General features: G+C 39.8%; 1 protein-coding gene across 8 annotated transcripts in view; it reads left to right on the top strand.

Annotated features, from left to right (window-relative positions):
* Positions 1–22,311, top strand: part of UBR5 (ubiquitin protein ligase E3 component n-recognin 5) — a 138,787-nt gene that overhangs the window by 1,062 nt on the left and 115,414 nt on the right. The window lies entirely within an intron of this gene.

Here is a 22,311-nt window from a genome sequence, read left to right as displayed (position 1 = left end):
CTTTGGGTGGAGGAGGAATTATGATTTTTTTTTTTTTTTTTGTCTTTAATAAGAAGGCTGTTTTGGCTGTGTGGATTCCTCCCTTTGCCTCCTCCACCGTTCCCTGCCAGTTTAGGATATTGAATTGCAGGGCCACATGCTCTCAGGGAACTAAGATAAAGCAGGAAAAGTTCCTTCACTGTTGCAAAACAAGAGACTCGGAGAAGGTAGAGGGAGGCCTCCATTAAAGTAAGTCTTAGAATTTAGGACTCTGATCTGATGATGGGCTGAAAAATATGGGGCCAGAAAGTGGGGCATTTTAAGCTTCCCTCTCCCCCGATAATATAAGTTGCTTTCTACTTCTTTTGAGTATAAAAGGCCATTTGGACCCAAGTTTAGAAGTTAGGTATGATTTTTGCTAAGTGACTGGGTGACATAAGTTGCGTGACGCCCTGTTTGTCGAGCGCTTCCCGGAGGGAGGAAGAGGCCTAACTTGCTAAGATATTGGCCTTGGTCTCCGAGTATCTATCCGCCTCAGGTGCGGGGGACAGCTTCTCATCGGCAAGCTGGCCACTCAGTTTGTGGCACTGGGTTCAGATTTGTCTAATCTTTGCTGTAGCTATATTGTATTAACACGTTTGTGCAGCTTTTGAAATCCTTTCTGAAAATATTAGCCATTTGGAGTCGTCACATAGTTCCTTTAAATACCGAAATAAGTTTTGTCATTTATTTTGACATTTTGTTTATGTGATCCTTACTCTGATTTTATTTCATTAGAGATAGAGATCTTTTTTAAGATTTTAACATAAGATTTTTTGGTAAATTTTGGAACCAGGCTGGTAGTGAGGATAGGTCTACTGTCATTCATAGAACAAAGTTGATGGTGCTTGTAGTGTAACGTGGCTTGTGACTTAGAAAATTGAACCAAGCAGGAGAGAAGTAGGCCATGTTTTCTATATTAGTCCTGCTTTATATATACCAAGAATCCTGACTAGCTTACTCAGTTGACTGTGCATGCCAAAACCTATTTTGCAGTTGTCTTGGGCACTTTGATTCGTTTTTGAGCATTCCTTTTGCTTCAGCTTGTCTGAGAAATTTCCAAGTAATGTATCCTTTTTAAAGCTACCTTTTTTTTTTTTTTTTTTTCCATTCCTGGGGTAAACAAGTAGTCTTGTTTTTGATTCCTGTAATGTCAGTATACAATATTAAGAGTATTTAGGTCATCTTGAGTTTTCATTTCATGAAATAGAAGTGGATTTGATTTAGTTTATAAAATGTGTGCATCGAGGTGGCAGATAATTTGACAAATAGGAAACTGTCATCCGTAAAATTTGGGGGACATTGTTGTGTCTGGTAGCAGTTAAGAATGGTTTGTTGAGATTTGTGAGGACGGCATTTGAGACAGGCATGCACTCTTGATGTAGCTGACTTAGGATGGAGCTGTTCTGTGTCTCCCCTTCTAAAGGAAGGATCCTTTTTGCATGCCAAGTTGCAGAGTAATAGGACCAGACTATTGCTGCATTGCTTGAGAAACATCTGTTTACAAAACAAACTGGCCTTCTGGAGTCTTTTAACTGGAATCAGTAGCTCAGGATGGTTTCATCTTCAGATAAAATCTTTACCAAGATTGAGTAAGTTTTGGTAGTAGAAAAGAGTGTACTACTCTAGCTTGACTTTTATATGAGAAATGTTGTCTGTAACAGAAATGAAGTGATAAATGATAGTTTTGGATGAAAAATAAGTAGACTTTATTCTGTATATGAAAAGCAGTAAGATTGGACAGGGAGTGTGATACTGCAAATAAATTGCTGAGTTAAAACGTATGGGGCCTCAAAACATCAATATTTCCTTCTCCAAATAAGTTTTCTTTAGAAAATAGCCACATCCTGTTCAAAATAAAATATTCTGTTCAGTGTAATGGTGTGATGTATCAAATATCTAAAAGGTACTTAGCATAAAAAAAGTGTGCTTTTTTTCTTTGCCTTTTCAAAATGCTGATTCTTTAATAGTCTTTGTATATCGGGTTAAAATCTTTGATTATTGCCCTGGGACACCAAATAATGAATGTAGTTGGTGAATATGGGTGGGGGTGGCTAGGGCGGAGAAGAGGAATTCAGAGAGCCTGGGATGTTGGTTGTGGTTTCCCAGAGTGATTACAAGGTTTCTGGTGCTGAGTGGCTGGCCCTATGCAAATATTCACTGTTGAATTGAAACCATCCCTGCTCATATACTTTTGTGACATTCTGATTTTCTCTCTAGTGAATTTCTTGAGTTAGTGCTATGTTCCTGCTTAAGTCATTGTTTCAGAGAAACAGCAAAAGGATACCAAGAACATGGTTCTGCTGTGGAGACCGAGGGAAGGGCTGGAAATGCCTGCTCACTAAGATCTCCCTAAGTGCCAAAAAAGTCCCATAGACTGGTCTTTCACTAATGAGTTGAGAAAACAGGCCCAGAGATTGGCAGGATTTATCCAGGGGCACACAGTGGGCTACTGACAGATGAGGTCCACATGACGGGTCTGTTTTTTTTTTTAAAGTCCAGGTCTCTTTCCACTTTTCCACATAGCCTATATTCTGGGATATTCCTGCCTTCTGAGGTATTGCAGCCTTAGAACAGGCATCTGTCTTAGAGTTTTGATTTCCCCTTCCTCTCAAGTCCTCCTTTCACTTATGCCTTTTGTCAGCTGGCTGACCCTCTTAACCCTTTTCTAGAAGTAGCCTAAATGAGGCCTTTTTAAGGTGATGTGGGTATGCCATGACTTGTCCCTGTCCTGAATTAATCCTCAGGATGTAGGTTCGTTACGATAGGAACCAGTTCTCATTGTTTGTCTCTGCGGAATTTTCCTGTGAGCTTTGCTTTTTTGGCATTGTAATGTGTTGTGCAATCAAACAGCCTTGGTTGAGATTGTCATATCAAAAGGGTTTTTCTTTAAGGAGCTTCCCCTTCAGGGGCTGTAAGGCTGCCAGGTAAGATAATACGGAGAGGAGTTTGAAATGTGGAATTCTTAAATCTGGGTTTGTTTCAGCCAGGCTACTTAACATGGGTGGGTGAGTCATTTAACCACTTAGAACCTTACTCCCTTGTGTCTCCCTCTGCCGCCAGCACCTCAGTCTCTAAGTCAGGCATAGTACCCATCTCACGGTTGGTGAGAAACAGCTGAGATAGTGGGTAGGAAAACAATTATAATGTAGATTCTGTGGAAAATATGAAGAGATGGTTACTTTTAACTGCTTCTGTGTGTCGTCTGAATTTCACATAGAAAAAAGCAGGAAATCAAAGGGATTGCTCTAGAATGTCCTTAGCATTGATATAAAACCCAGATCCTTAGTCTTAGATCGCTGTTTCTCAACTGGATGCTGTTTTGCCTCCCCGGGGTATATCTGGCAGTGTTTGGCGATACTTTTGATTGTCACCGCTGGGGCATTGCTACTGGCCTCTAGTGGGTAGAGGCCAGAGATGCTGCTAAACGTCGCGCAGTGCATAGTACAGCTCCCACACCAAAGACTTACCCTGGCCCAAATGCTAGTTGTGCTGAGGTTAAGAAAGTCTGTCCTCGATTATCTTGAATACATGTAGAGGTAAAAATAAATAGAAATGACTTTTGTGAAGAAAAATCCCAGCAATGCAGTTGTTAGTCTTATAATGTGACTATTTACATTAAAATGAAAAAGTCAGTTCCTTGGTAACACTAGCCAGATTTCAAGTGCTCTGTAACCACATGTAGCTAGTGGCCACCATATAGGACAGTGCAGATACATATCCGTGCCTTTATCACTGAAAGTTGGCTTGGACAACAATGAAGTAGAAAGTGCTTTTTTGCACAGGCCATTGGCATTTAGTAAGTGGTCCTGATTTTCATTAGGAACTGTTGGGTTTTAAAGACTCAGGGTTTTCTTGCCCTCTCAGTAGGAGCTTGAAAATGGAGGTGAACGAAGGTTGTGATGGGCAGATGTTATAATGGTCGAAAGCTGTCTGAAATTTCAGTATGCTACACCAAAAAACACAAGTATTAGTCTGTGTGGGATAGAGCATCACATCACCAGACCAGAGGGGAAGCTCACTGTTTATTTATTGATCGATTATTGAGATTGTTACCCAGACACAGTAATACTAGAGGACTGTGCTGGGGAAGTACAGGCAAGTTTAACTGAAATGATTAAATGAAGTTGATTAAGGAAAGTAAGATAAAGACAGTGTAGGAAATAGCCAAACAAAGTATTGAAAATCAAAACATACAGTGGCAAACCAATTTTATAAATCAAGAAATCAGTGACTAAATCGCAGGCTTGGGAGTAAACAGACACACTTGTGAAGGAAATTACACAGTACACGGAAGTGCAACTGGGAATAATGGGGTGAATTTTAAGAGAGATCAGGCTTTTCCCCTAGCAATTAGGTTATTTAGGAAATAGTTTCTGAAGGAAAGTTGAATCACTGAAGGCTGTGTCAGATTGCACTTCAGTAGGGGCGCCTGGCTGGCTCAGTCTGTAGAGTACGCGACTCTTGATCTCAGGGTTGTAAATTTGAGTCCCACGTTGGCTGTAGCGATTACTTAAAACAATAAAATCTTAAAAAAAAAAATTATGCTTCAGTAGATACTATGGGGTGTATTGAAGGAAGCAGTTTTATATTGCAGGAGGATTTACTTATGTCTTCTTTCCCCCATTTTTATCATATCTACTTCTAATTAAACTCCAATTGTGGTCTGTATTTCTGTCATTTTGCCACCTTGGCATCCTAAGTAAATGAAAACGGCCTCTCCTAGCTCTGTGTGGTTGTGAATTGTTGATTGATTATTATACTTGATTTTTAACTTTTACTCTGAAAATTATTTTTAATCTTCGTATTATGGAGAATTTCAAGCATATACAGAAGTAGAGGCAATAGGATGATGAAGACACGTGTATAACAGTTATCACATAATCTTAGCACTTACCAAATCAGTGGCCAGTTTGGTTTCAACACTCTCCCCATCAGATAATTTAATCGATAATATCTTCAGTATGAATCTCAAAGATGAAGGCTTTAAAATTTTTTTTAATGTTCATTTATTTTTGAGAGAGAGAGAGAGAGAGAGAGAGAGAGAGAGAGATAGATAGAGCACAAGCAGGGAAGGGCAACAGCATCTGAAAGCAGGCTCCAGGCTCCGAGCTGTCCACACAGAGCCCCATGTTGGGCTTGAACTCAGGAGCCGTGAGATCATGACCTGAGCTGAAGTTGGAACCTTAACCACTGAGCCAGCCAGGTGCCCCTCAAAGATGAAGACTTTAAAAACACCCACACACCGAAAGCAATTCCTTAATGTTAAAATTCAATTTGTTTAGATTTTTCTATTGGCACATAAATGCTTCTTTTTCTTTTTTTAAAAGTTTATTCATTTAGAGAGAGAGCGCAAGTCGGGCAGGGTCAGAGAAAAGGGGAGACAGAATCCCAAGCATGCTCTGCAACATTGGTGCAGAGCCCGATGTGGGGCTTGAACTCCCGAGCTCTGAGATCATGATCTGAGATCAAGAGTCTGATGTTTAACCGACTGCACCACCCAGGTGCCCCATAAATGCTTGTTTTTCATTGACAGTTTTACACGATAAAACTAAATGGGTTGTAACAAGTTACAATATTTGACATTTTTTGTAAAGATTTTATTTTTAATAAAATTTACTTAAATTTTTATTTAAGTACTTAAACTCGAACTCACAACCCCAAGATCAAGAGTCACATGGCCCACCGACTAAGCCAGCCATGCGCTCCAAACTTTGACATTTTTAAGAATAAGACAATATTTGTGTGGATTGTAGCCTTAGAAGGAGGGGTAGTATCACACTGGGAATCTTAAGGTTCCTTGTAGCTTGATGCTGGCACTTCATAACCTCCCGTGGTAGCATTGTATTAGCAGTCACTCGTAATGGTTATGTAATGAGATTCTTGAAATTAAACTTGAGCGATTTTCTGCAGGGCACACTGAGGAATAATATTAAGTCATGTGGAACTTTGCAACGTTCTTCTGAGTTAATGTATAGAAGTGAGACTTAATAAGTTGAACTTGGCTATAAGAAATTATTCTGTTTCATATTTCATATTATTTCATACTTCTTGATTGAATCAATGTTGTGGTTATAAACCTTGAAAATGAGAATTATGGTGAGTTCTTAGAGAACTGTTTTGTGACAGTCTCATTGTTTTTCAGGATATTAAATAAGGTGTTAAATTTTAATGTTATTTTAAGGGTAAAGAATACAGAATTTGTCTTGCCTGTGTGGCAAAAGTAATGTTATTTGTTTAGTTTCTGATGGTATCATTTACCTTAATGAAGTGCTTTCAACCTTCTCTACTTTTAACTTGTAAATTGGCTTTATTGAAGTATAACTGACATACAATGTAACTCACCCATTTGAAATGTGCAGTTTGATGAGTTTCGACAAAGGTTTACAGCTGTGTAACCACCATAATCAAGAAAATGGAACATTTCCATCACCCCAAAAAGTTCCCTAGTGCCCCTTTGCATTCTTAGTCCCCTGTCTTGTTCCCACCCATGAAAAATGCTGTTCTATATTCTCTAACTGTAATTTTGCCTTCTTTAGAATTTTGTAGAAATGGAATAGTGTGTGGCATCTTCTGTTTAGCTCATGTAGCCTGTAGTAGTTTTTTTCCTTTTGTATTAGTGGTAGTATTTCATTGTTTGGATGTGCCACAGTTTCACAAATCTGTTTTTTTGCTGGTGTAAATTTGGGTTGCTTTCAGTTTCTGGCTCTTCCTTAGTTTTTATTTATTTATTTTAAAAAATTGTTGTAAAAAACATTGTTGCAGAAGATATGGAAAATATAGAAAATCAGTGTAAAAAGTTTAATAGTGGGGAGCCTGGATGGCTCAGTTGGTTAAGCGTCTGACTCTTGATTTTGGCTCATGTGGGATTGAGCCCCGAGTTGGGTTCCATGCTATCAGTAGATAGCTATCAGCTATCCTTGCTTGGGATTCTCTCTCTCTCTCTCTTCTCTCTCTCTCTCTCTCTCTCTCTCTCTCTCTCTCTCTCTCTCTCTCTCTCTCGTCTCTCTTTCTTTGCATTGGTAGATCAATGGTGCTACCAGTGTTAACATTTTGGTGGCTTTCTAGTCTCTTTTTCTGTACATAGAGATTTTTGTTTGTTTGTATAAAGTTGTAATCATCCTGGGTAAAAATTTTATGTACTTGAAGTTTTTTTGACTTTAGTATGTTAAAATATTTTTCATACAAGAAAGCTAGTTATTGTAAGAAACCTACATCTCTTTTCTTTCTTTCTTTCTTTCTTTCTTTCTTTCTTTCTTTCTTTCTTTCTTTCTTTCTTTCTGTCTTTCTGTCTTTCTTTTTCCATCTCTCTCTCTTTCCTTCCTTCCTTCCTTCCTTCCTTCCTTCCTTCCTTCCTTCCTTCCTTCCTTTCTTTTTTTAAGTAGGCTTCATGCCCAGCATGGAGCCCAATATGGGGCTTGAACTCATGACCCTGAGATCAAGACCTGAGCTGAGATCAAGAGTCAGATGTTTAACTGACTGAGTCATCCAGGCACCCTGAAATCTACATTGTTCTTACAGCAAGTTTGTGTGTTAATTAAAAAAATACTTGTATATATAAAGCGATGATATTTTAGAATCCATTAGTATTGGTATTCTAGATTGCATATAGAGCTATGACAGTGGGAGATAAGTCCAGTGTAGGGAGCACTGTGGATTGAATGAATAGATAGATTTTTATTTCCTTCCCTATCAGTTCAGGCTCCATTTTTTTGTGATTCAGAAGAAAAAGTATTGAGATCTACCATTTTAAAAAACTGGATCTGCTCCAGCATGAGTCTGCTGTTTCACAATTCAGGTGACAAGGTGTTCCAGATCTTTATGTGAACTCAGATACTAGATCTTCCTCACAGATGATCGAAACTCCAGAGATGGCCTGTGTGTGAGCGGCTGGAGACCTTCTTACTTGTGGGCGTGGTGGAGATTCATGTAAGATGTTTTGTGACAGTCTGCTAGCTTTGATGTGAGAAGTGGGGGGGGTGACTGATGTTTTAAGCCTTAAGAAAAGGCCAAATTTAAGATTAGGAAGTTAAAAGGAAGACCATTAAGAAAGCAGAGACAGTATGGTAGGGTTATTTTAATATCTAAATTAGGAAAACAGAGTTCTCTATGGGGCTTTGTGGGGAGAGGTATTGGGCTTTTGCAGCTCAATGTCTGTTTTCTTATTTTGTAAGAATGGCTGTTTCTTGTCCAGAAGTAATTTGAACTAGTCCATATATTGCTCTGTATCATCATCTGCACGTAGGAAATCTATTTTGTTTTTAAAGGAAGCATCAAGTGATTGGTCTTAAATTGTAAACTAAGCAGGTTTAAACATTTTCTTAGCATGCTTGTGTTTCTAGTGGTGTTTAACCTGAAGTCTTCATCTCCTGTCAGAAATCCCGTAAGTGATTGTGTTTTCCTTCTTATCAGGTGTTCTGATTATTATGTGTAGATGGAGAGTAAGGGAGGGGCAGTGATGCTGCGGAAAGCGTGCTCTTTCCTTTCCGCGGTTCCTCTTCGGGGAGGAAGTATAGGAACTACTTTTTCTTTGCCTCCTGCAGTCACCAGCAAGGGATGAATCCAAATTACGGCCACATGTTCCTCCTGATTCCTTGTTAGGTTTCTGTCACTTCTGAAGGGACGCAAAACCAGGACCGGGTGCCTTCCCCTGGGCAGGTTGGCAGCCCAAGGTCTATAGGTCAGAGATGACGTGTGGGCTGATTTTCTTGGCAACAGCTGCTCATCTTTCTGCCACTCCAGAGAGCTGGAGGCTACTGAAGAATGCACACAGCACCTGCATCCAGACACAGGAGTCGTATGTGCTTAGCAGTCACCCCATATCATTCCAGAATGTTTCTGGTTTCACAAAACTCTTTTGAGTGGAAGGGCTAGGGTATTTTTTTTTTTTTTCTTTTTCTTTTTTTCTCTAGGACCTCTTGACTCCTTAGAAGACTCTTTGGAAATGTAAAAAGCTTTTTCAGTTTTCATGAAGATTTGATCATTTGATGAATTCTGGGACATTCTTGAGGGGTGATAGCATGTGTTTTTTGGGTGTGGTGTTTTTTTTAAAGGTTTTTTTTTGAGATGGAGATTTTCTGACAACATTGAATTTTTATAAGAGTGACATAACCAAATTGTAGTAAAAACATTTGTGGCTTTTCTGAGTAAGTAGTGTTTTTCAGTGTCTAAGTGGACCACCATCATCAGGAGCACAAAAGCTTAAGGATTACTGTATGAAAGGCTCCTGCTCACATTCCTTTGTATTTAAATTAAAATAACTGATGACAGCCGACAGAGCTCTGCTTGCCTAGCCCTTACTGCCTGCAGCCTTCCTTTTCCCCCTCCGACTACTTCTGCTATAGCTATTGCTTGAGAGTAAGGTATTATCCTGCTCCTCAACATTAGAATAAATTGGTTTTTTTTTTCTACAAATGAAATTTTTTAAAAAAGTTTGAGTACAGTTATACACATATTAGGTCCTCCCTACAACTTTAAGACCCCCGAGAGGGTAGCTTTAGGAAAACAAAAACACATGTCAATACTCATATGGTTACAGTTCAGTGCAGAGAGTGAACCTGGTCCGGACCACTAGCAGACTTGGAAAGACTGGTAGGAGAGGTAGTCGAAGTTTAGCCTGTGCAAATATTTGCCCTGTGTTGCCAGCACAGAGTTTGACCATGGTGTTAGATTGGTCTTCCTTGTTCCGTAAATGTTTGTGTGCTTCTCACCTTCAAACATTGTGCTAACCAAGGAGTAGGTTTCCCTTGGTGCAACAACTGTGATTTATTTGTTGCACCGACCCTTTTTGGAACTTTTGGGATGAGAGGCAGTTGGAACATTTTCCGGCTTATTGGGCAAGTTTGGAGAATAGTGAGGTGATAGATGAGTGGGCCCAGGGAGTGGCATCAGGTGACTGCCATGTATTTTTTTTTAACTGTTTACTTTGAAATAATTATAGACTCACAAGTAGTTGCAAAAATAGTGCAGAGGGCCTGTGTCCCCATAACCTGGCTTACCCGAATGGTAACATCTTGATCGTATCAAGTATTTTTGACATCCTTGCAAACTGTTAGAGATTTAAAGGAGCATTTTCCTCATATTTTTGAAAATTGCTTATTTCTCTGCAAGATAGCATAGATTAGAAGACATAAATTTAGAGAAGATTTGGTATTCTTAGTTGATTTTGAATTGATGAGATATATTCTAGGTAGTGATTAAGTTTTTAGTCAGTCTTTGACATGATGGTGAGTGGAATATAAATTGGTAGTCAGTGGTCAGGGATTTGTTTTTGTTTTGTATCTGACACTAATTGGCAGTGTGACCATGAATCAGTGATACAACTTTTTTTTTTTTTTGTGAAGTGAGTGGATTGGGCCAGATCATGTAGATTTTCTCCACTCAGTGTCTGTGCTCTTAGGATGTGGTAGGGAAAAGGGTTTTTGTATTGTAGAAAGGCTAAGAGGGAGAAGGAAGTGTGTCTATGGTTGTCTATGATTTCTTTCTCTTAAATTTCATTGATGAATGGAAAAATGAACAAAGAAAGTGGGAATATAGAGTTTACTCTTTTACTTAATTTGTCAACTAAATTATATACATTGGGATACAAAGATGATGGCCTCTACCCTCATGGGGCATTCATTTTATAGGAGAGGCAAACATGTAATGGAGAATTCAGTGCTACTGGATGGTATAAATGACAGGGAGGAAGGACCTGATGATTAAACCTGATGCTTACAAATGGCTTTGAAATTGCTTTGAAGGCAAAGTTGCAGGGTGTGGACCCTGGTTCATCCTCTTATTTCTGTTCTCTTGAGCCTAATGAATTTTCTTTTAGAGACATGGAAGATACTGTCAGTAACCAGGGTTCATCATAGGTGCCTGTATTTGATATTGATAGAGTTTTAATAGTAGTTCAGAACTCTTTTGCTGTGTGAGAGTAGTTTACATATAGACAGTGGTTTTTTCCTTTGCTTTTGGTTTGTAAAAGATACTGTCCAGGGATAAGATAAGATGTGATTCAGGGGTGTGTGAAAACAGGTTGCTTTGTTGGAGTTGACTAGGAGGGGCGGGGGCATACTTGAACAGCTTACGTAGAGGGTCTGTACTCCTTTGTGCTCATCCATGGTGCACAGGTTGAGATTGACCCTGTGACCACCTTGAAAACTGCCAGGAGAGCAGTGTCATAGCACAGAGACCCTTAAATGTGAGACTGAGTGTCCTCAGATTCCTTGATTGTTACTGTCTTCATTTAAAATACCCAATTTCGGGGGCGCCTGAGTGGTTTAGTCGGTTGAGTGTCTGACTTAGGCTCAGGTCATGATCTCGCTGGTCCCGAGTTCGAGCCCCAGGTTGGGCTCTGTGCTGACAGCTCAGAGCCTGGAGCCTGTTTCAGATTCTGTGTCTCCCTCTCTCTCTCTTCCCCTCCCCCACTCATGCTCTGTCCCTCTCTCAAAATAAAAACATTTAAAAAATAAAATACCCAATTTCATATAGTGCTCTGCCAATGAATATGCCAGGATTATTTATGGTTATAGATATTCATGGGATAGAACTATTTTAATGGATATGGAATTTCATATCTGATTTAAGACCCTAAGGTGAGACAAAATAGTCAAAAATACATATCTAGGAAAAAAACCCAAAAATACATATCTAGGGGCTGGCTGGGTCAGTAGAGTATCCAACTCTTGATCTCGGGGTCATGAGTTCAAGCCCCACGTTGGGTATGGAGATTACTTAAATAGAATTGCATATCTGAATTTATTTTTAAATATTTATTTTTGAGAGAGACAGCATGAGTGGGGGAAGGTCAGAGAGAAAGAGGGATGGAGGGAGGGAGACATAGAATCCTAAGCAGGTTCCAGGCTCGGAGCTGTCAGCATAGAGCCTGATGTGGGGCTTGAACTCATGAACCGTGAGATCATGACCTGAACTGGAGTCAGACACTTAACCCATTGAGCCACCCAGGTGCCCCTTACATATCTGAATTTAGATGTATGTGTTTAATTCTTTAAGTTTTGTACTAAGTTTTTATCTTCAGAAGGTTTGTTCTGTGATACTGACATTCATTATCATGTATTCAAATTCGTACAGAATTTGAGGGTGTTACTGTGTACCTGAAAGACTTTGTGTACCATAGATGGGTGCTGATGGGACAGTTGTGAGAACTAAAAAGCCACTGGACTCAGTGTTAGGAGGCTTGGTCCTTCTGCTAACCAGTTGTGTAATCTTGGGCAAGTCATTTCCCTGCAATGAGGCTTAGTTTACTCATTCGTAAGATGGGGGGATGTGTTTGATGTCTGAAGGTTCATTTCAGCTCTGAATCTGTGGGACTGTCAGCCTGTGGACACTGTTTTATGAGCCATAATTGATGTATATTGCTCAGCTTTGCCACTTTAAGATTTGATTTTTATTTCCTGCCGCAGACCTCATGTGCCTTTTTGTCCTCATTCTAATAAGTATGTAAAAGCAGTGGACATTCTAAACCCAGCCCAACTCTTCTGAGTCTTTTTAAAAAATTTTAAATTGCTAGGGTCGATGTATTTAACTTGATGTGAATGAATTTAGTGCAGTTATATTATCTTTTAATTATACTTCCCGTATAAACTTAATGGGGAAGTTTACATGTGTGGCAAAAACTTACTTGAAATGAGGTATGATAAAGCAAAAGTGCATTGACAGTGTAACACCTCTTGGGGTTTGGGAGTGTGTGCTCGCCCTTGATTTCCAGTGAAATGAGACTGTTCTCTTTGCAAGGCTATTTAGTAGGTTCTAGTACTGTCAGGTGCTTGTTGGGGATTCGTGTTCTGTTTTTTAGGATGCCTATTGTCATTCTGTATATTAGGCTATAATAGTTGATCCTAGCTTTTTAGCTCTAGTAACCTTAAGTGTACTTGACATTGCTGAAATGTTCAAAATTTTATACCAAGGAGTATTTTAGAATTTTCATATTTGATAGCTGAGGAAATTGAGGGCTGGAGTGCCCACGTGATGAGTTAAGTGGCAAAGACTAAACTGCATTAATTCAGTTTTATTTCTTTTTTCTTTTTGGGATGTGCATGGGAAGTTACTTGTTTTTCTCATATGTATTGACTACTATATATAAGTGCAATTAAATATTAATATACACACTTTGTTTACACACACGTGCCATTAAAACAGCAAATTTGGGGGTCTAGTGCTACTTTTCAGTTCTAGTCTTGGTGCTACAGTGGTGGAGCTTAGTCTGTGGGAAAGACAGGCCATTACAGGGCAGTGTGAGTACAGCGAAAGAGGTTTGGGCTTCTTCACCATAGGCACATAGCGTGATCTTGTGAAGAAGGAAAGCTTGCCAGAAGAAGTGGTTAAAGGGGGAAGATCAGGATTTTGAATAGTAGGAGGTAGGCTGAGAGGCTGGTGCTGAGGGCATGATGCAGGGCCGGATGTTGAGGACTGGAAGAGCTTTGTAGGCAGAAAGAACTACATGTGTGAAGACCCAGCGGTGAGAGAGGGCAGTACATTGGAGGAACTGTAGGAAGCCCAGAATGCTTCGAGCAGTGAGTACATGGGGTTTCATATCATTTGAGTAGTTTTCTTGTAGAAAGGGATGCAGTGTTAACTGTCTTCAAAAATGAGGTTGCTATTATCATGAAAAACATATTTGATTGTGCTAGGTCATATGCTGGCTGTGACTTGTTAATTTAGCAGGTTAGGGTTAGCAACTGAACCAGTGAAGTGAAGGGTGTGAATTTTCCATCCCAGTTTAGGCCAGTTACTTGATTTCATGACTACAAATAGCATCCTTCACCTGTGTCCAGCCTAGTTGTTGGTGTTTGTTATTGTTAATGAGGAGAAGCCAGCTTAGATGGATGGTTCAGTTCAGATGCTTCTTTGCTGTTGGGAAAACCCTGCAAATTCTACAGATGGGTTAGTAGTATCAGTTAGATGAGTAATAATGCATTTTTCTAAGAGAGGAAACAGTCTATGATCTTAACCATGTTAAGAACAAAAGTTTCATAAGAAGTGCTGAAAGAAAATGACAGTGCACTTGTCTTTAGGTTATGGGTGATTACTTTTGATGTCTCAGTGTGATTTAGCATTTTATATGCTTCCATATGAGTATGTTTTTTAAAGACTAGAAACAGAATAAGTCCCTAGTGTAGTGTTTTCGTTTAGTTAACTGTTCATCTAAAATAAGAACATGGAAAGCATTGAATAAAGAATACTTATTTAATTTCATTAAGTTTTTTTTTTCTCTAGAAACCTCTTATATGAAATACAATTCTTTGTGTAAAAGTAATTGAAGGATGGTTCCGTACATAAATTTATTATTGTAAAAATTTTATTTTGAGCTTTTATATAGAACAAAAGCCCATTGGGATTAGATATTTGGGCATAATTTTTGATTTGTGCTTACAAAAATTTGTTCACAGCCCTGCCCAAAGGAATGGTGTGTAATGAAAGTCTGTTGGATTTTGGACAAGAATTTATCATTTCCATTTTGCACACATAGTTCACCCAGGAAGAAGACAGCTTGTAAAAAACATTGTGGTAAAATTTAAGCACTTATTTTTTCTAGTAAACTGACAGAATTTTCATTATAACATAAATATAAATGAACACTCTGGAGAAAGCATTTAAAAGAAAGTGGCCTAAAGTTTGTTTGTTTGTTTGTTTGTTTCATTCATTCATTCTTAGTCAACAAATATTTATTGAGGGCTTATTGTGGGCCAGACTCTTGGGCTACAGCAGTGAACAAAAGAGGCAAAAATTCCTGCCCTTGTGGGGTTTTCGTTGTAGTGACATGCTTTTTGTTAATGATTATGAAACACTTCTCTTGAGATGTGAGGTGTTTAATTTCCGTGTTCCATCTATGTGAAATGTATTTTTATTAAAAATTGCCATCACTTAGAAGTATGGGAAAGCCCACTGAATTAACTGTTCTTTGTAATATCTCTAAGTGGTTTATTAAACATTTTCATCACTGTGCGGGGCCACTCTTTACAACTTGCTCTTCCTTCAGTTTGAGGCTGTGAGCACCATCTGGGAATGCTGAGAGAAGGCCTCTTTGAAGACAGGCTTATTGTGTGTGGTCTTTGCATTCCAGTGTCGCTTTTCCTAGACCTCATGAAATCTTGCATCTTTTGCAATTTCACTTTGCACATATTTTGCATTGGATTACATTGTCTTGTCAGAAAACATCCTATGATCAGCAACAGCTTGACTCCAAAAGTTGTGGAAATGATAGGCCGGGTTGTGCAGGGATGTTTGGAGACCCTTTTAATAAGAGATAAGTGGTTGGTGAAGGTTTTAGCCTTGTCAGTTTTTGTTTCCTTATGCACTCTCCTGACTGCAGGGATGAGGAAATGATAACATTCTATCAGTATATGTTTCCTGGTGTGATTGACAGGAGAGCTGTCCTGTCGGTATTCTGTTAGTTACTAGGGAATATGGAAGTGTAGGGTTTTGTTGATGTTACATAAACGTTGGCTTTTATTTTGAGATAAGATTTACTACTCAGTTAAATAGATTTCGAAATAATCTGCTGGAAAGAAGTGTTTAAAGGAGTTCACAGATGTAGATAGTATAAACTACTGTTTTGTTTTTAAGTTTAGCCCATTTGAAAGGAAACTGGTAAGAAAGATATCAAAGATGAAGCATAAATGAAGCTTTATCCATATACCACTGGAACTAGGACCAAAGAAAATGGGGAAGTTTTCTTTGATCTTCATTCTGGTTTTTTATTGCTCTGTAATAAACCACTCCAAATTCAGTGGTATAAAGCAACAATCATTTGTTATTATTTCTGGAGATTGACGGTACTCGGCTGGGTGGTTCTTACTCTAGGATTCTTATGCACTTGGAGTCAAATGGTAGCTGGAGTCATGGAGAAGACTCCATCAGCTAGGGGCTGGAACAAGGGAGATTCCCCAGGCATCTCTAACCCCAGTGGTCTCTCTGTGTGGTCTTTCCAGCACGGAGGCTTCAACGTTGCTAGACTTCTTAGGTGGCAGCTCAAAATTTCAAAAAAGTGTGTCCCTGTCCCAAGAGAGCACCAGCCTGGAATGCCTTTTTATGCCATAGCTTTAGAAGCCATGCAGAGTCACTTCTGCCTGATATCTTCCTCAAGAAGCAAGTCATAAGGCCTGCATTAAAGGGGAGGGTAATTAGACTCCACCTCTAGGTGGGAAGATTGTCAAAGGACTTCTAGGTTTTTTATGAAGTTTGTTTATTTTGAGAGAGAGAGAGAGAGAGAGAGAGCTTGCGCAAGCATGAGGGAGGGGTGAGCAGAGAGAGAGGGAGAGAGAATCCCAGGCAGTCTCTTTGCTATCAGCGCAGAGCCAGATGAGGGGCTCAAAACCATAAAGGGAGATCATGACCTAAGCTGAAATCAAGAGTCAGATGCTTAACCAACTGTGAGCCACCCATGCGCTGCTATAGATTTTTTTTTAAACCTCTGTGACCATTAAAAAAGATGATAAACTAATGATTATCAGAAGGAGATTTGGATGCCATGAAAGTTTTAGAAAAGATTGATATCATGTATTTGAAAATAGAAGCAATGAGGATTTGACATTTGTGGCACTGGACATAATGCATTTTGTGATAGTAGGAACTATTAATGAACCTAGTATTTCCAGACAGAGGTACTGAACTTGACATTTGGACAGTTGAACATCGCAGAGGCCCCCACAAAGCATCTAGGTCCGAATCACAAGGGAAGTGTTCTTTTGACATCACTGGTATTACTCCTACAGTAAGGTGGTTGATTTGGTGCATTATTTAGGAAATAATGAAACATTTGATATGTTCTGAGACTTAAAGATTGCAGTGTGGGCAAGTAGTTCTTTACTATAACTGTGCTCAGGTGCAGGATGTATTTTCTATGAAACAGAATTTTCTCTGGATAAGAGCTTCTCGGCTTCATCATCCATTTGATTAGTCAGCTCTGGGATTGAATATTTTCTATTTGCAGAGACCCATCTGCCTTGAAATGACTAGGTTTTGCTGCTGAGTCTATTTTAATGGTCCTTTGCATGCCTACTATGTGCCAGGCATTGTGCTAGCTATGGCTGTGTGGTGGCATTCCGGAGAAACCTTAACAGCCAGTTCTAAAAGGAGAGTTGCAAGCATTTTTGGGGCAGAGTCATTGTGGTTGAAATAAAGGCATAGCTTAACAGATGATTAATAGGAACACCATGTCTATTTGCATGTAAAGTTTGTTAGAAGTAGGCCTTAATATTTCATAGCTTTGCCTGAGGCGGTATTTTGATATTTGTGGTCAATTTTATTTTTTATTTTTATTTTTTCAACGTTTTTTATTTATTTTTGGGACAGAGAGAGACAGAGCATGAACGGGGGAGGGGCAGAGAGAGAGGGAGACACAGACTCGGAAACAGGCTCCAGGCTCTGAGCCATCAGCCCAGAGCCTGACGCGGGGCTCGAACTCACGGACCGCGAGATCGTGACCTGGCTGAAGTCGGACGCTTAACCGACTGCGCCACCCAGGCGCCCCTGTGGTCAATTTTATTTTTTAAAAATTTTTTTTTTTTCAACGTTTTTTATTTATTTTTGGGACAGAGAGAGACAAAGCATGAACGGGGGAGGGGCAGAGAGAGAGGGAGACACAGAATCGGAAACAGGCTCCAGGCTCCGAGCCATCAGCCCAGAGCCTGACGCGGGGCTCGAACTCACGGACCGCGAGATCGTGACCTGGCTGAAGTCGGACGCTTAACCGACTGCGCCACCCAGGCGCCCCTTCTGTGGTCAATTTTAAAGGGATGTCAGTCGTGTGTCATTTTTCTCGGTGTTTTGCAGTTTTGTTAAATGGAATATGTGATGAAATTGCAGCATCTTTTGTGTCAGTGTGAAAAAGAAAGACCCTGTATTCATTTTGTATATTCAGTACCTTCTGCCATTTTGTCTGTTTCCAATCAGAAGAGGCCGTATTGTTGTCATTAGAAAATGAGAATGTGGGATCAGTCAGTTACTAAGGGCCTTCCCAGGTCTAGCACTCAAAGTGGGATGAGGGGCAAGAGACTGGGTAGAAGTTTTGGATGGTAAAGGTGGTAGGAGGTATCAGCTAAGTTAATTTAAGTTGATTTGTATTTTAGGTTTTCTGGAAGCTGAGACAAAAAAGCAATGGCTAAAAAATCACATTGCTTATTATGTTATATCAGAGTGGAACTTTTTTTTAATCGTGCTCTGAGATAAATTTTTAGTGAATCCTTTTTCCAGTTAGAGATCTTAAAAAGCCCAGTGGACAAGGAGTTTTATAATTGACACGCAGGTTTTCTTTATGTGGTACATCACGAGGTTTGCTCATTTTAAACATTATTTTTAGCATTGTTATTTCTTACTATGTACAAAGCATTATGGCTTCCAAACATCCTCTCATTTAACACTCTGGCAGCACTGTGAAGAAACTGGACTTGCAGGAGGTTAAGCGTGTTCCCAGGCTGCACAGCAGGGAAGTGTTACGAGGGTCTCCAAGCCCAGGCCCTTAGTTATTAAGTGGCATCAATGGGCTCTGCTGCTGAGGCTCAAGGGTACTTTTATGTGAAATGAAGGAAGTTTTAAACATTCTTAGATGAAAACAAAATAGCATAGCAAAGGCCTGTGTTGTAGTCTTTGAAAGCTGTACATTAACATTTATCTTGTGCCTCCATGAATTTTTTTTTTTTTTTTTTTTTTTTTTTTTTTTTTTGCTTTCAAATTTTGATCTGTTTGCGGAGGACAGGATCATCATTGTGTCTTTTCTTCCTTCTTGCCTGGGGTTTGGTGGAGGAGAGGGGACCGCTGTATGAAGTGACCCTGTTCGGTTGAATGTTTGTCATTCATTTCCGAAGCCAGTATGCTGGTACCTATTTATTAAGCTCTTGCTGCACTCTATCCTGACATGCTAGTGTGTGAGATGGTGGGCTGGGGGACACATTAGACTCATTCAAATGGTGACACTGAATTGTTTCTGCCCTTTATGTGCTGTTTGGGTAAGGAAGGTTGTGGACAGTTGGTCTCTGGTTTTGTATAATATTCTAGTGTTTTTAATCTATGCGGTACCTACAATGTACTAAATATACAGATGTGCAAAAAGTTCAGTCATAGGTCATTTCCTGAAGTTTACCTATATAGCTGGGAAAATAAAATAGAAATGTAAAAAGTAGAAGAGCAATATCAGAGAACAGTTCAAAGCAGTAAATAATTAATTTGTAGAATTGAATAGAATTGATGAGAAGTTTTGGAGGAAGTCAAAAGACAAAGTGCCTACTGGACCATAGTATCTTAATTATACTTGTAGATATTTGATGTGTAACGTGGGTAGGATAGAAGCAAATTTGGAGAAGTTGAGATAACTGGGATTTTAATAGATATCATAGTTTTCATCATTGTTGTAGTACATAGGAACTAAGAAGTACAGTTTTCTCCACGAACTTCAGTTCTGTCTAGTTGGTATTGTTACAGGTCAGTGAGGAGATATATTTCAGATGTCTCTCAGTGCTTGATTTTTAAAAGGTTATGACTGTAGATATTTGGAATTGCTCTTTGCTGTGTTCATCCAAAGTAGTACTGCCCATAGATAATAGAGTTCTGTGTCCCCAAATTCCTTTTGTTACCAGTTCCCATTTAGCGGTTCCTTTTCTTTCATTCGGTCAGAAGTGGTAATGACAGTAATAGCAGGAGCAGCTAACATTTTGTACCTGACTGTACTAAAGATGCCGTGTGCTACAATACCCTGTTGGCTCAAGTGTGTGAGTAAAATTTGCCATGATAGAAGTAAATTTACGGTCCAAGTTATTTCTGGGATGTGTTGAGGAACTCAGAAACCGTTTGTGGATCAAAATTCTTGATTAAGTTTAAAGGTCAGGCTTTTTTAAGTCCTGATGGTTGTGGTTAAAGTTTTTCTGGCTTGGTTACTTTATGGACTCTGGTCAAGCCAATAAACTCACTGGTAAGAGAGTTTAAAAATAAAGAGATAGGGGTCAAGGTGCTCTAGACTTGGTAATTTCAGGAAGAGTTTGAGAACTTTAGTTTTTTAAAGAGACCTTTGTCCCTAGGGTTTGTTTTGTTTGTTTGGCTCTGTTCCTAGCTCTTGTCCCTTACCCCAAGCTCTTGCTTTGCTGATACTCATTCATCTTGAGAGTATTTAAAGCAGTTGAAAGTTGCACATATACATTTAAACACAAATAGTACCTTTACTTTTCTATCACTTTTGTAGATGAGACCATAATCACTGCTGTGAGATTGAATAAGTGAATCTATATAATTTCCATGCCCAAAAAGGGAGGAGGGTGGATTTTTTTTTTTTTTTTTTGGTGACATTTTAAGGACTTTTGGATCTAGTTTTGAAAGTTTTAAAGAGTTCTTTTTTCCTTAAAGCTTGTACCTCTTTCATTAGTGTGCTGTTTTGTTCCTTTATTTAGATAAATGCACATTTAAGTTTTGTCTGTATACTGTTATTGGCTAAGATACAATTTCTGGTTGGGAATAATTTTCCCTCATAATTCTGAAGGCATTCCATCATTGTCACATAGCTTACAGTATTTCTTTTGAGGAGTTCAGTGCCCTTTTGACTCCTGATCCTTTCTACTTGACCTGTACCCCCAAGGCTTTTAGGGTCTTCTCTCGATCTCTGTTGCTGAGAAGTTTCCTACTAATGTGCCTTGATGTAGGTCTTTTCCCCGTTTACTGTATTTTGGGCCCCAAACACTTGGTAGGTCTCTTTATTTGTATTTGGGCTTCAGTTCCTGGAAATTTTAGAATTTCTTTAATACTGTTTTCTCCCATCCATTTTCTCATTTTTCTTTTTTTTGGGGAGAACTCCTGGTAGTTGGATGTTTGACACCTCCACTGCTACCCTGATTTACTTATCTTTTTACCCCTCTTTTCCATTGCTTTGATTTTTTTGCTTTATATTATGTTGAAGCTTTTTTTCTTCTGTTGGGTCAGTTTCCCCAGAGTGGAATCCTGGGAGGTAAGAGCTTGGCTGCGAATGTCTGGGATGGGAGCTGGCTTAGCCCTCTTTGCAATAAACAGCTTTTACTTCTTCCACTGTGCTGGTGCCTGCCTAGCTGGGTGTCCCCAGGTTGTTACTCTGGTTGAATTTCTGTAAGTAGGGACCAGTGCTGGCAGAGTCTCGAAGGGACAATCTCCTGTTCCTAGGATGGGGATCTTAATTGCTCCTTATGCAAAAGAGTCTTCTGCTTGGGTACCCCCAGACTTCATAAGTACCTGGCACCTCCAATTAAAATTCTTAAGAGTTGTCTGTTCATTTTCGGCATCTCCCCTGCATACTGTAGGTTTCAGTTTTCTCTTGTCTACTAGGTCATTTGCCACTTTTCTATCTGCTTTCCTGCTTCCAGCATTTTGTTGACATGCTGTTTGAATGCATTAGCCTTCTCTTTCTCTTTGTCCTTGTAACTTCTTTTAAAAAAAGGTTTTTTTAATTTATTTTGAGAGAGAGAGAGTGCATGCGTAGGGGAAGGACAGAGAGAGAGAGGGAGGGAGGGAGAGAGAGAGAGAGAAAGAGAGAGAGAATCCCAAGCAGGCTCTGTGCCATTAGCACAGAGCCTGATGCGAGCTTGAACTTGCAAACTGTGAGATCATGGGCTGAGCCAAAGCCAGGAGTGGGTTGCTTAACCGACTGAGCCACCCATGTGCCCCTGTCCTTGTAACTTTATTTTTATTTATTTATTTATTTATTTTTTAATGTTTATTTATTTTTGAGACAGAGGGAGACAGAGCATGAACGGGGGAGGGTCAGAGAGAGGGAGACACAGAATCTGAAACAGGCTCCAGGCTCTGAGCTGTCAGCACAGAGCCCGACGTGGGGCTCGAACTCACGGACCGCGAGATCATGACCTGAGCCGAAGTCGGCCGCTTAACCGACTGAGCCACCCAGGCGCCCCTATCCTTGTAACTTTAAAATTCATTTGTTGTCTTTTAAAATTCATTACTTGTCTTTTTAGAGGATTGCAGGAGGTAGTGGAGAGAAACACGTTTAATTACAAGTCCTATACGAGAAGAGAGAGACAGAGCACTAGCAGGGGAGAGGCAGAGAGAGGGAGATCCAGAATCTGAAGCAGGCTCCAGGCTCTGAGCTGTCAGCACAGAGCCCATTGCAGCGCTTGAACTCACGAACCGCGAGATCATGACCTGAGCCGAAGTCGGACACTTAACTGACTGAGCCACCCTGGTGCCTCTGTCGTAGATGACTGTCTTTGCATCCTATCTACTCCTCTCTGTGCAGAAAGCACAGAGTGAAGAAGCCAGCTCTCTCCCATCTCTTCTTAAAAGGGCACTAATCCCATCAGGAGGGCCCACCCTCATGCCCTG

Source organism: Neofelis nebulosa, chromosome 14 (genome assembly GCF_028018385.1).
Source record: "Neofelis nebulosa isolate mNeoNeb1 chromosome 14, mNeoNeb1.pri, whole genome shotgun sequence".
NCBI lineage: Eukaryota > Metazoa > Chordata > Mammalia > Carnivora > Felidae > Neofelis > Neofelis nebulosa.
This window is presented reverse-complemented; position numbering and strand designations above follow the sequence as displayed.